This window comes from Mytilus californianus, unplaced genomic scaffold (assembly GCF_021869535.1).
Source record: "Mytilus californianus isolate M0D057914Y unplaced genomic scaffold, xbMytCali1.0.p SCAF_24, whole genome shotgun sequence".
NCBI lineage: Eukaryota > Metazoa > Mollusca > Bivalvia > Mytilida > Mytilidae > Mytilus > Mytilus californianus.
Window position 1 is genome coordinate 4,113,517 of NW_026262673.1, and position 14,532 is coordinate 4,128,048.

A 14,532-nucleotide genomic window follows, 5' to 3' on the forward strand; every position below is an offset into this window, starting at 1 on the left:
TTATAGGACTAATGTTCTTGCTCAGTAATAATTTCCGATTTAAAATCGTACAGCTTATGGTCATAATAAGGTTTGAATAAATCAAAGTTATCAACTAAATCTTGCCTAGATTCACTAGATTATTCATTGACCGCGGCAGAAGGCTCACCTTGTTTAATACCAGATTCGTGGTCAGAAAAATCTTCATTCGGTTCAGGGGCTTGCGTGTCTCAGTGACCCCAAGAGCTATGCCAGTTGGAGCTTCGTCTCCTGGTAGGGTTACCCATGCTGGACAGGTCGAAGGGTAGAGACCAGACTAAAGTGATCCGAACATCGTATGAGTTGCCCGATGTTTTAAATAAAATAGGCTCTCCAACCCGTTGGCCGTGGGTTGCTACCCGTGTCGGTGGTTGACGAGATCCTTGCGGATGAGGGCTGTAGCCAGACTTCTTACGGTCAGAAAAATACCCGGACGGACGAGACTATAGTTCAATAAGCTGCTTTGGCTCCAATATCATCTAAACGGGAGGTCGGATGGACCCGGTTCGATCAATCGGCTGGTCATGTCGAGCCCTTCAGTTAATCCTCAACAATAAGCTTTCTTGTAACAATTTTCATTATATACACATGTGTTTTAAATTAAGCTATTTATATTTCGGATAACTGAAGAAGGCGATGGCTCATGGGTCAATCAAGTGGTACGCTTTCTATTTCGCTTGATGGATACGCTCTGCTTGAGTATACTATTCTTGGAACATCTGGTGCTTTCCGCAGTGGATCTTGGGTGCTAATTTTGGGGACCAGCTACGTTATACATGTTATACTTGGAGCTCGTTTTCAGCATTAGCACTTGACCCCGGCTCGCCACGGAAACACAGCATCGCCCTTGTAGGCACTCCGAGGTGGGTGGATGACAAGAATGGTGAATCTTTCTCATTTCCTATGGCACAACAAAACCAACCCTCTAAATCAGCTTTAATACATAAAAAAAGAAAATGTGATGATTCAGTGCCCTGTCAGGAAGATGACAGTTGGCCCAGATTTATTGTAATAAAAGGAACAGATGAAAAACCAATTTCCAAAATATCTCCCTTTGTGATTCACAAACAAATTCAAAGCGTTGCTGGTACTGTTAAAAAAGTTTCAAAAATGAGATCAGGCAATTTGTTGGTTGAATGTTCCAACAAAAGTCAGTCAACAAATTTGCTTACACTGACAACAATTACAAACTTTCCTGTTTCTGCCTCTCCTCACAACAGTTTGAACAGCTGTAAGGGGATCATTCGAGACAGAAGTCAATACCTTGGTGACCTTACCGTGGAAGAAATCTGTGAGGAACTTTCAAGCCAAGGTGTAACTGATGTTGTTAGATTTCAAATAAAAAAGAATGGAAATATAATCAAATTAAATACATATCTTTTGACATTTAGAACTCCAACTCCTCCTCCATCTATTACTTTAGGTTGCTTCGGAATCAGAGTTGACAGGTTTATCCCTAACCCAATTCGATGCTTCACTTGTCAAAAGTTTGGTCATGGAAGCAAACAATGTCGTGGTACGCAGAGATGCTTCAAGTGTTCTGACGAAGGACACGAGGGAACAACCTGTAGCTCTGAATCTTCTAAATGCGTAAACTGTGGTGAATCCCATTTTTCATCATCTAGGGACTGCCCTGTTTACCTTAAAGAAAAAAATATTATCAAAATTAAAACAGAAAGAAACATCAGTTACCCAGAAGCTAAACAGATAGCTTCTGTTTCGAATGATCTCCTTGTTTCGAACAGACCATCGTACGCCAGCAAAGTTGTCCGCTCATTCAGTCACGAGCATACACAAACTCGCATGACCTGGCCAATTGATGCTGAGACATTTACAATGCTGCCTGTTGAAACAGAACCTAACGATAAAATATTAGTTCCAAGAAAACCAACACCTTCTAAAACCAGTACTCAGTCAACTCAATCTTCCTTACAGAGCTCAATGTCATCATCTAAAAATAATGAAAAAAAGAAATCAAATAAAAAAGATACAGTTAAATCAGACAGTTGGGGCGGTGAATCTGTCTGGGATCTTCCCAGTGACATAGATGATTCTTCCATCTCCAATAGTCCTCCTTCATCTGCATCTAATAAAACTAGTTTATCTTCTGCATCTAGTACAAAGTCTTCTAAAGCCCCGTCTCCTCTTCGTTCTCCAGAACAGAAGGATGTCCCAAAGAAGCCAGCAAATACATCCTCTCAGAAGTCTTCTGATTCGAGGTCGCGGGGTAGGGGTCGAGGCGGAGTAAAACCAGCTGCGCATGGTCCTGGAGATCGACGACTCTCCTCACACAACAGATTTTCAACACTTAACGACGAATCAGAAATGGAAATCGAAAGTGTTCCGCCACCCGAAAGTTTACAATCTCAGGGTGAGCGAAATAAGAATGCTGGCAAACTCGATAGCATTCGCCCGTCTATTAACAAATCATGACTAATATCATCCAATGGAATTGCCGAGGTCTTAAAATAAATCTTCTCGAGTTAACGCTTCTAGTTCAGTCATTTTTACCTACTGCATTTTGTCTTCAAGAAACTCATTTAAAAGAAAGTGACAATGTATCTTTAAAAGGATACAACATGTATAGCACATTTTCTAAGGTAGATGAACGTGCTGCAGGCGGATCATCCATTTTTGTGAAGGACAACGTCATTCATAGCACAGTCCAACTCACCACGGATCTGCAGGCAGTTGCAATTCGTTTATCATTAGATAAAACAATTACATTATGTTCTATATATATTCCACCCAATTCAATTATAGATAAAGCTAAACTCAAAAACCTCACCGATCAATTACCCTCACCATTTATACTTATGGGCGACTTCAATGCACACAACCCCTTGTGGGGAAGCAAGTCTCATAATATCAAAGGTAAGATCATTGAGGACTTTGTCTCTCAAGAAGGATTATGCATTTTTAATAATGGATCTAATACTTATCTTCATCCTGGAAACGGGTCTTATTCTGCTATTGATATCACTATTTGCGATCCCTCTCTTCTTCTGGATTATTCATGGCGTGTTCATGATGATCTATGTGGAAGTGATCACTTTCCAATAGTACTTGGACATCTTTTTACTTCTGCCCAACAGAGAGTACCACGTTTGAAACTTGACAAGGCGGATTGGTCCTTGTTTGAGAATCTCTGTCAAGCGGAACTTCAGTCAAAGATGTTTGAGACTGTACAAGATCCAATTTTAACTTTTAATACAGTTTTAACGTCAATTGCTGACAGAACTATTCCTAAGACCTCGGCAAATCCGAAACATCCCAGCAAACCATGGTTTGATGATGCTTGTGATCAAGCAATAGGTGACCGTAAAAAATCTGAAAGACGGTTCAACCAACAACCAACGACAGAAAACTTGAGTAATTTCCGTGTTTTTCGCGCTAAGGCACGGCGGACTTGCAGGCAAGCACGACGAATGTCTTGGAAGAAATTTGTCTCGGAGATAACATCTCGCACTCCGATGACAAAAGTATGGAACATGATACAAAAGATAAAAGGTAAAAATTCTAAAGCCACAGTTAAACATTTAAAAAATGGCAATGATTTATTAACATCTGAAAAGGATATTGCCAACAAGCTTGGTGAAACTTTTGCGAAATCTTCTTCTTCTAACAACTACAGGGAAGATTTTAAAAAAGTTAAAAAACAAAAAGAAAAAATTAAATTAAACTTTAAATCAAAAAATGGTGAAAATTATAATAAACTCTTTTCTCTTGAAGAACTTAAAACATCTCTATCAAAAGCCCATGATACAGCTTGTGGGCCTGATAATATTCACTACCAACTGTTAAAACACTTGCCAGATTCCTCGCTGGAAGCTCTTTTGCAGCTTATGAATAACATCTGGGAATCTGGTGATTTACCATCAATCTGGAAGCTTGCAACCGTCGTGCCTATTCCAAAACCAAGTAAAGATCACACGGATCCTATTAATTATCGGCCAATTGCTCTTACCAGTTGTGTCTGTAAAACACTAGAACGGATGGTTAATGATCGCCTTGTTTGGTTCCTGGAATCCAATGGGCTTTTAGCCAATATCCAGTGTGGATTCCGCCAAGGTCGCAGTACTCTTGACCATCTTGTTCGATTCGAATCATTTGTCCGTAATGGTTTTGCGAAAAATGAACATGTAGTGTCGGTCTTTTTCGATCTAGAAAAAGCCTATGATACTACATGGAAGTATGGTATTTTAAAAGATCTGTTTGATATGGGGTTGAAAGGCAATATGCCAAATTTTATTTCGAATTTTTTATCTAACAGACAATTTAATGTTAGAGTAAATTCAACCATGTCTGATCTGTATGATCAAGAGATGGGTGTCCCTCAGGGCAGTATTTTATCTGTTACATTATTTAGTCTTAAAATCAACAGCCTTGTTGAAGTTTTAAAAAGTAATATTGAAGGTTCATTGTATGTTGATGACTTTTTAATATGTTATAGAGGCAAAAATATGAATAACATAGAAAGACAATTACAGTTATGTCTTGGAAGAATTGAAAAATGGGCCTCGGAAAATGGGTTTAAATTTTCCACTTCAAAAACGGTCGGGATGCATTTTTGTAACAAAAGGAAATTGCATCTTGATCCAGAACTCACTTTGTACGGCAACCCAATTAAAATGGTTGATGAAACCAAATTTCTTGGGTTAATTTTCGATAAAGAGTTAACCTTTCTACCCCATATCAAAATGTTAAAATCGAAATGTTTAAAAGCATTAGATATTTTAAAAGTTGTCGGCAGCACCGACTGGGGTGCTGATCGCAACATTTTACTTAATTTATATAGATCTCTAGTTAGATCTAAACTAGATTATGGCTCTATAGTGTATGGCTCTGCAAGGAAGTCCTACATACAGATTCTCGATGCTGTGCATCATCAGGGTTTGCGTCTCTGTCTTGGCGCATTTAAAACCTCACCAGTTGAGAGTCTGTATGTAGAGGCTGATGAGCACTCACTCTCTAACAGACGTTTGAAGCTTGGACTTCAATATGCTGTCAAACTAAAAGCCTACTCAGATAATCCTGCCTACAGCTGTGTTTTTAATCCAATTTATGAAGATATTTTTGCAAAACATGAAAATAAAATTCCCCCGTTAGGTATACGTTTAAAACCACATTTAGCTTCTTTTGATTTAAAATCTGTTGCTCAAGTTGAAACTTGCAAATGTCCTCCATGGGAACTTCCCAAACCAAAAATGATATTTGATCTCCGTGAACACAATAAAAATAAAACAAATCCTCTTTTAATTCAGCAACACTATGCTGAAATCAAAGCCAATTATTCAGATTTTTCAACTGTCTATACTGATGGATCAAAAGATGGTGACAGAGTTGCATCTGCTGCTGTCTTCAGGGACAGAGCTGCAACTCTCCGTTTGCCATCTGATACATCGATCTTTACTGCTGAAGCAGAAGCAATAATTTTGGCTTTGAAATTTATTGCTTCTTCAGATAAATCCAAATTTATTATATGTTCTGATTCACTTTCATGCTTACAAGCTATACAAAATACTAAAATTAAAAACCCAACAATTCTCAAAATTTTATATGTAATGAGGAATTTAAAAATTCTTCTTAAAGAAATATTATTTCTATGGGTGCCGAGTCATTTTGGAATCCTTGGAAACACAGCTGTAGACCTTGAGGCAAAGAATGCCCTGGGTGACCCTTTATCTAACTGTGATATACCATATACCGATTTTAAATCTAATATTAGAGAATATGTTTTTAATATATTGAAAAATGAATGGAGTAAAAAAGATGGTAATAAATTACATGAAATTAAACCTAATTTATGTAAACCTTTCAATAATTTTATGTGCAGAAAAGATCAGTGTGTTATTTCTAGATGTCGTATTGGTCATACTAGAATAACACACGAATATCTTTTAAAAAATGAAGTAGAACCACAATGTATACCTTGCAACTGCAAGTATACTATTAAACATGTTTTAATCAATTGTATTGACTTTGCTGATATTCGTAAGAAGCATTTCAATGTCAATAATATGTATGATTTATTTAATAATGTTTCATTTACAAATATTGTTTCATTTTTAAAAGAAGTTGGAATATATTCTAAAATATAAAAATGTTATTATATTTAAAACGATTTAAAATTTTTATCACGTTATCTTAATGTTCATTTTTATTTGTAAATAATCAATTTGCTTTAATCTAGAATTTTAGTTTATTGAAGGACCTTTTGTCTGATTTTAAGAATATGCTTTAAATTGTAAAAAATATTCGAATTAGCTCTCGCCGCGATATAGCCTTGGTGTGCTAATGCGGCGTAAAGCAACCAACAATCAATCAATCAATCATTCGGTTCAGACATAACGTATTGAGATGTAGCTGCACTGAAAACTGAGCTTCGAATGATTATATACTGTAGTTTGATAAACAAAGAAAACTATTCCCGCTTTTGAAATTCGTGCAACATCAGTTGCAACTTTAAACTCAAAATTTAACACAAGTTAAAGGTCCAATAAATAAACAATCATACGTTGATTTACACGTGGCTTAGCAATATAGCCACGTGTATTAGATAACAGGAATAAAAACATGTAGTTTTGATACCTAAGGCAGACTTGTACAACAAAATTATTTGACCGCATCAACAAATCTGACCATATTTGCACTTTATTATGTAAATCTATATACATGTAGCCGAATAGAAAATCAGTTATGATATGTCAGGATTGCTTGTATAATACAAATGACAGCACTATTGGAACACAATCCCTTATGGCTACTTGCAAATATTTGCAGCAATATTGCCGCAAATATTTTTTTTTTTCGTATGCAAATTAGTTTTGCAAACAGTTGCCGCAATATTGCTACAACATAGCGGCAAATATTTGCAGGAAAATTAATAGCAGCAATGTTGCCGTAATATTGCTGCAAATATTCATTTTTCGTATGCAAATTAGTTTTCTTGCAAACATTTGCAGGAAAACTAATAGCTGCTATGTTGGGGACGTTAAATCCGATGCCACGTGTAAAGAGAGTGCCACGTTCTTTGCACGTTAAGAACCCTTGCAACAACTCTTTGAGGGTCCGTAGGTGGCCTGTTGCAAGACTAAATTTCTGTCCTTATCCAATTTACCCTCATTTTCCCGTGGCAGTCCAAATTTCCCCGACCTTCATCCCGGACGGCCTCTTTTACAGAACCTACCTATTGTATTAATTGTTAATTTGTTCTCGTCCTGAACATGCATGCAATATTTGCCACTGGACGTTAAGCAACCAACAATCAATCATACAATTTATTCTGGAATGGCCTTTACTTAAATATAATTTATAAATCTTTTGCTCTTATTCCCTTTGTCACAATGAGCAAGCCCATTCAAAAATGTAAAATTGTCATAAAAAAAGACAAACAGGATGTGTATAGATACGGACATTGAAAATAAAATGATGGATTCAATAACTAGAGTTCATTTTAAAGGGTTGACAGGCAGGAATAACTTTTTATTTTATTTTATTCTTTTAGCGTTACATTATCGTGGCAATGTATACAGTTTTCATCTAGAGATTTTTTCTGTACCCATAGACAGAAAATTAAAAAAAAAAACTTGTTAGTCATTATATCTTGATATGTATTTTGATACGAACTATTTTTAAACTTTAGAAATGTTAAAAGAAACATTGAGAAATCGTCTGACAATTAAAGCATAATTTCAAAGGAAAATGATAAACACCCTTTAACATTGATATATTTTCAGAATTATCTATGACAACTTACAACGTATAGCCGGAATAATCTTGTTGTTTCTGAGACAGCTGGCCTTCTGCCCAACTAGCTCCTGTGGCCCAAAAAAGCCATCCAGCATTTTTTTGATGGTGAACGAGGAACCTTTGCCCTTACACTTGGAGAGTAGGGTTACCATCCACTTTTGATGGACTGAAACTTCAGTTCCTCCAATCCTCTCTTGCTTGATCCAATGAAGCTAATTTCTGTAAAAGACCAAAATACAAGATTCAATACAGCAGTATTCATATCTTATATTGAAAGAGAAAAATTAATACATGTGTTGTATCTTAATCAATATAACATGTATCTTCAATGGTTTAGAGTATGTTTATTGGAAGAAACAGTTAATTCCATATTTTATGATGCTATTTTTTAAGTTTATATACATTTCTCTAATTGTAAGACAATTTATACTTTCCCCAACCGGTTGATTTTTTTTAAATCATGGTGTGGTTGGTTTAAATTGACCTCAGTTCTTCATTGGTTTTAAACTTTATTATGACATCAGATGTTCTCATTTCCATGGATTTTTCTTTATAATGATTTGTGCATAATATTGGTGTTCATTGGTAAAAGAGATTTTTGTTTTTAATTAAACCATGTACAAAGATACTAAGGCTCTTTTTATAAAATATACTATACATTGTAGAGAATTGCAGTTGTGATCAATCAATATTTACTTGTACTTTTGTTAACAGAACATATTTGTATCATCAAAATATGTCCTAAACATATTATTAAATTTGTCCGGCCTCCTTTTGAAAGAACACATTGTTTATCCTATCAAAATAAGACATGCATATAAAATCTAAAAATCACATTACATTTTGTTTTAAAGCAAACACTCTGAGCATATCCTGCAATAATTTTTTTTTGGTTTGGTCTGGCTTCGTGTGCATATGGGTTAATGAGTACTTAGAACAGGTGAAGATTCTGCAGCTTTTGTTGTGAGTGGTGTTGGTATAATAATAGGAGTGATGAAAGGTATACTTGACATTTCTATGCTGTGTCCTGCAACGGGGATATATTGTGCTTGGGGTTTCTGTATGCAGTGGTATATGCTTCCAATCAATACAATTATTGTGAACAAGTTCATGTAATTGTACAATCATTCTGTTCTGTACTGGGTGGGATTCAAATATTAGTTGAAAAGACAAGGTAAGTGAAATATAAACTCTCATACAGGGTATAGGTATAATATGTTTTCTTAATTACAGAGTATTTATTATATTGTGAATATCATTTCTTGTCTTTACACTGGTATGCTTACATAGTTGACATAATTCCTTCAAACCCAATAAAAATGAGATGTTCCATTTGTTCGCAATAAATTTCATAATTACATGATTTTGTTACAAATGGTGGAAAATGTAATTTGGCCTGATCGGGTTGATTATCTTCAAACTTGATTGTATAATAATGTAGCCATTATGTTGCCAACTGGGTAGCTAAAGTCTTCTGGCCATTAATTATTCATAGTCTCTAATGACCTTTTCTACATCTGAAATATGTAGTTTTGTCAAATGATTTAAAAAAGGGAAATAATTAAATTCATTATAGATAACAAATATCAAATATTCATTGAATGTTTTGAATGCAAAACAGTCTACTTAATTCAAAATTGGTTTTGTGTTTTCTTAGCTTCTTTAAATTGATTTTCAACATTAAGTTGGTCCACTCTGTTGTAGATATAGTTCGTGTGGTATATAACCTCTCCAAGTGAAGCCAAAACAAATTTATAATCATTGTTATTTCCCAACCCTGTATAAAACAATACACATGCATCATCATGCATAACACTTCTTTTGCAAGGGATTACCATTTTGTGGTTTGACAGATAATTTTTTTATTCAGTGGAACAGCAGTATACTAGATATCATTGAGATGCGAGCCATCTCTGTGGGCCCAGCTGTGAATAATGTGTGGTAAAAAGTTTGTATTCCGTAACGTTTGAGGTTGATTAAGGGCAACTTTGGTTCACATTTAACTCACCATTGGTGTTGCTTTCTATTTCCAAAGGTTCCAAAGGTTCATCAGCACTGTTTTTCAACGGTGCAGTCTGGTCTTCTTCACTCTCTGCAAAGACAATGATGCTACATTCACACATACTGCGTTTTAGCCAATACGTTTTAGAAAACGCTATCGTTCAGACGATAGCTTTAAAACGTTTTCGCTAAAACGCAATATCGAAAATGTATACATGAATTGTTTTGGATATTGCGTTTAAGCTGAAACATTCTGATAATGATTGACGTATAAAAGCAAAGTTGTGAAGAGATCAAAAACCGTGAAAATTGGATGTGGCAAAAAATAATACGTTTACAGTATGTCGACACGGGAAATTTAAAACTTGTGACAGCTAGATCTGTAATGCTGCAATCATCAAAACAAACATTTATTAAAAAAATTTAAGTTTGTCAAAATTGAAAACAGTTTGAATTTTGGAAATTCTTTACCACTTTGGCCCTTTTAACTCGAAAACAGTGATGGCTAGATAAAATACATTGGCATACTACAGGAGAGGTTATCAAAATGAACATTTAAAACCAGAGGCTCTCAGGAGCCTGTCATCGCGCACCTTGTTAACCAAATGTTTCAGATAAGAAGATTTTTCCAACATTTTCCCATAGGATCCTCTGTTAAACTATGTAAGGCTGTGGTGGACATCTTGGAATAGGGATCAGATCATCGGACACAATTTTGAAAGAGGACCACCTGAGGACCTTTGCTGCCAAGTTTGGTTCAAATTGGCTTTATGGTTTCAGACAAGAAGATTTTAAGAGATTTTCCCGTATGACCCTATGTTAAACTTTGTTCGGCTGAGGCGGCCATCTTGGATTATGGTTCGGGTCATTGGACACAATTTTGAAAGAGGACCATTGCTGCCAGGTTTGGTTCAAATTGGCCTAATGGTTTCAGACAAGAAGACTTTTTAAGTGATTTTCCCATAGGATCCTATGTTAAACTATGTTGGGCTGTGGCGGCAATCTTGGATTACGGTTCGGGTCATCGGACACAATTCTGAAAGAGTGAAAGAGAACCACTTAAGGACATAATACTTGCTGACAAATTCAATTCACAGATCACAGCACTGCAAACAAATTTGTGTATTGTATTTGGTGTTTGATCAATTTATTTACAAAGTACATTATAGCAAACAAATTTTCTGAATATTTAATATACCATTTACTTCTGTCCCTGAAAGATCATCTGATCGGTCTTTTATTGGTTCTTCAGGTTTGCTGGCTTTTGGATTTTCTCTTCCTGGTGTGGACCCTGATTTTAAGACCAGTAATTGGTATTCAAGTCTATTTAATTCAGTGAAGTATAAAATGTGGGTTATGGTGAGCAAATTGTTGCACAATTAACTGCTCAGTACTATGAATGTAGTGACTGACGAAGTTTAGTTGTTGTTTTCCGGAAAGTGCTGATTTCCTTATTTTCACAATTTTTCTGTCTATTATAATCCGTAACATAATTGATTTTTTCCTGATTCCCAGTTTTTTAACTGCTCTAGCTACTTGCACCCATGGACTGGGATTTATACAGTATATTTGTACAGTAATCCTTTTTTTGTCAATTTAGATGCAGTTTTATTGATTGAATTTTTCATGGAACAGTATTGTTGTATTTATCACAGTACTGATTGAGAAAAATCAATGTCATTATTTTTTGAAAACCCAAGAGAAAGTTTCAATTAAATTTACTCCAGAATCAAACATCCTTAAGCATGTTAAGTGAAAGACGATGACGTTTGTTATAATTATTTACTCTGATGTTTTGATGTTTGAAATATGTTAATTGTCATTCAAAAGAGGATAAATTATTACTACAAAGCATTTTAAAAAAGGACATGAAATAAACAAATCTTTATATCATGCATTATTTTTATTGCTTTGTGTACTCCAAGATATATTTTATATTCATAGATTAAAGAAGGAAAATACACAAAATTCAGGTTTTTCACAGTACTTTATATCCAGGATATATTTTATGTTTCCAGGATTATTTTTTTTTAATTCCACACAAAATTCTAGTTTATGTTTTCCTGTTTCAACTAGGATGAGATCCTGGCTTCAGACAGTTATCCCGAATGGGATCCCATTTTAGATATTTATCCCGAATGGGATCCCGACTTCAGATGCTTATCCCGCCAATTTCACCGGGATTTCATTGGGGTCCCGATGGATCCCGTTTTTATTTTCTCTTGGGATATATATTGAAATAAGTGAAACATGTTAGAAAAATTTACTGTTGAAAGTGAAACTAGTGATTTGGCCGAAATGAAAGTAGGGTAGAAATTCACCGTCGGCATTTATTTAAGATTCAAATTCTATCATTGGCATGCTAATAGGGCTCTCAAAAGAAAAAGCACTGATGAATTGTCCTGGGACAAGCATATTTTATTAGAATAATAATGGTCTGTGAGCAGTTAAATTTATTTCATGTTTAAACCGGTGCAATGTTTTTAATTCAATTTGACTTTTAGAAAGAAATGCATTGCAACCAATGGGAAGAATAATTGTGGGATGAGGCCTAGGAGATGAGTTTGGCCAAAACACAAATATTTTGAATAAAAGGTCTTACAGGTACAAAATGACAGTTTACTTTTCAAGAAAGAAAACAGAAATTTCACAAAATTTATTAAATTAAGACATTTTGACCATATTTGGGCATATTAGGCAGGTATTAGCATTTTTTACAGTTTATATAATTTCTACTGAAAATTAAAGAAAGAAAATTATAAGAATGCACCTTATTACTTAATTAAATCAATGAGGATCAATGAGGATACCTTATAGATGCATTTTCCATAAGTTTTTACAAAAATGAGATGACCTTGGGACTTAATATCCTATATCGGAAATATGTATATAATGAAGAGTAAAATGTCTTAAAAATTCAAAAGTGTCAAGTCTAAATTTACTTTTAGTTGTTTAGAAGTACACATAACCATTAAGAAGGATAGAAAGATGGAAATAAATCAACTTTTCAGTGTTTATTTACCCACATATATGCTTTTTATGTCTATACCCTGATCATATTGACCAATTCTGATTTATGCACAAGAGAGATATAAATTTGAAACTAAATGGCACAAAAGTGGCAGTTTGCTTTAACAGTTGTCTCATTTCACTTAAATACAAGTTATATTTACTGGATTAAGGCATATTTTGGTAAAAAATTACCAAACAAATATTTTCTTAATATAATTTTGACTGAATTCTTAAAACTTTGCAAATAGCATATTCCGCAGACAGATATACTACTATAAAAACATTCCAAACTTTTTTTAATAATTGTCGGAATGTAATGAAATTTGGCATTTATACTACTAAGATATCATGCTAAGTGACTGTGAAATTTCATGAGAATACATCACCTTTTTGGTTTCTAGGAGATGAGTTTGGCCAAAACACAAATATTTTGAATAAAAGGTCTTACAGGTACAAAATGATCTTTGTCAGTTTACTTTTCAAGAAAGAAAACAGAAATTTCACAAAATTTGTTAAAATAAGACATTTTGACCATATTTTGGCATATGAGGCAGGTATAAGCGTTATTACAGTTTATATGATTTCTAATGAAAATTACAGAAAGAAAATTATAAGAATGCACCTTATTACTTAATTAAATCAATGAGGATACCTTATAGATGAATTTTCCATAAGTTTTTTTACAAAAATGAGATGACCTTGGGACTAAATATGACATAAAAACACATAGAAAATATGAACATGATGAAGAGAAATATGTCTTAAAAATTCAAAAGTGTCAAGTCTAAATTTACTTTAAGGTTGTTTAGAAGTACACATAACCAATAAGAAAGATGGAAATAAATCAACTTTTCGGTGTTAATTTACCCACATTTATGCTTTTTATGTCTGTACCCTGATCATATTGACCAATTCTGATTTATGCACAAGAGAGATATAAATTTGAAACAAAATGGCACAAAAGTGACAGTTTGCTTTAAAAGTTGTCTCATTTAATTAAATACAAGTTATATTTACTGGATTAAGGCATATTTTGGTAAGAAAATACCAAACAAATATTTTCTTAATATAATTTAGACTGAAAAGCATTTTGCTGAACTCTGTTTTGCTCCTTAGCCATACCAGGCACAACTCCAACCATGAATAGGAGTCCGACTTTAACAACCTCCCGCTGTTTGATGTCTCCGTTGAAAGTTACTATACCGTCTTTTAGCTGAACCAATTCGTTTACAAAGATCTCGTATTTATTCAACTTCTTTGGGGCACGTGGTCCTACAGAAAAAAAACTCTTACTAAATAAACTAGACTGACAGTCTGCATGTTCTATATAGCATTTCTTCAGGCCAAGGACGTAAGTTTGTTATAAATACGTCCTGTCTAAACCATTAAGTAATTGATGAAAACGAAGTAAAAGTGTTACATTTTGCCTGGGATTCTTATTTAAAACTGTTAAATGCTGAGCGATGTGAAGCAGGCATATGGGTCAGGGATCCAGACTATGTAGACTTGTTCTTTCTAAATAAACCTTTCTGTAGTATTGAGGGTTAAAGAAGGGTATTTAATTAAAGGATAGTACACAAGTTTTATAGTTAAACAGCCTATTTCTTCTTTCGTAGTTCCCTCCTATTAATTAGGAGCACTCGGATGTGACCGATAATTATATTAGGCCTACAATATATTTAAGATTTTTTTCACCTTGACAATAACCTTTGGTTATAAATCATAGATGAGAAGAAAAACATATTGTTT